Source organism: Populus euphratica, unplaced genomic scaffold (assembly GCF_000495115.2).
Source record: "Populus euphratica unplaced genomic scaffold, PopEup_1.0 scaffold454.1, whole genome shotgun sequence".
NCBI lineage: Eukaryota > Viridiplantae > Streptophyta > Magnoliopsida > Malpighiales > Salicaceae > Populus > Populus euphratica.
Genome location: NW_011500336.1, coordinates 39104 through 39648, shown reverse-complemented (window position 1 = coordinate 39648; position 545 = coordinate 39104).

Below are 545 nucleotides of genomic sequence, written 5' to 3'. Positions count from 1 at the left end.
GGATTTAGGTCTACTTTATATGGATGAAAAGGTAAGACATAGGCCTTCAACTTTTATATGGAGCCAAGATTTAAAAAGGTCATTTTTAAGTCTAAATTGTAGCAATAACAAAAAAAGTCATAATATGTCCTATAACCAGCGCACTATTCAGTGTTTGGCCCATATCTGGAGTTCTAGAAGTCCAAATGATCTTTATTTATTTTTTCTGGAAAGTTGAGACAATCTCTTACAACTTTCATATTCTCAAGTGGTTACGATTCTGACATTATCAATAATGTTTTGGGCAGACAAGAAAAGATAAGGATTGTCATCAAGTCAAGAGTTGGCCACCTACTCATCAATTAGTCATCAAATCAATAGTTCCCAATTTTGGCCTATAAAAGGAGGCATTTTCCATGCATTTAGACATCTTGGTGTTAATATCAAGATCATGCTCTTCCTTTCTCTCTTTGTATTTTTTGTAATGTTTATGCTTTGCTTTCATTAATATCAAGTTTATGCCTTTCATTTCCTTTCCTTTACTTAGTTAACTTTTATCTTGTTTA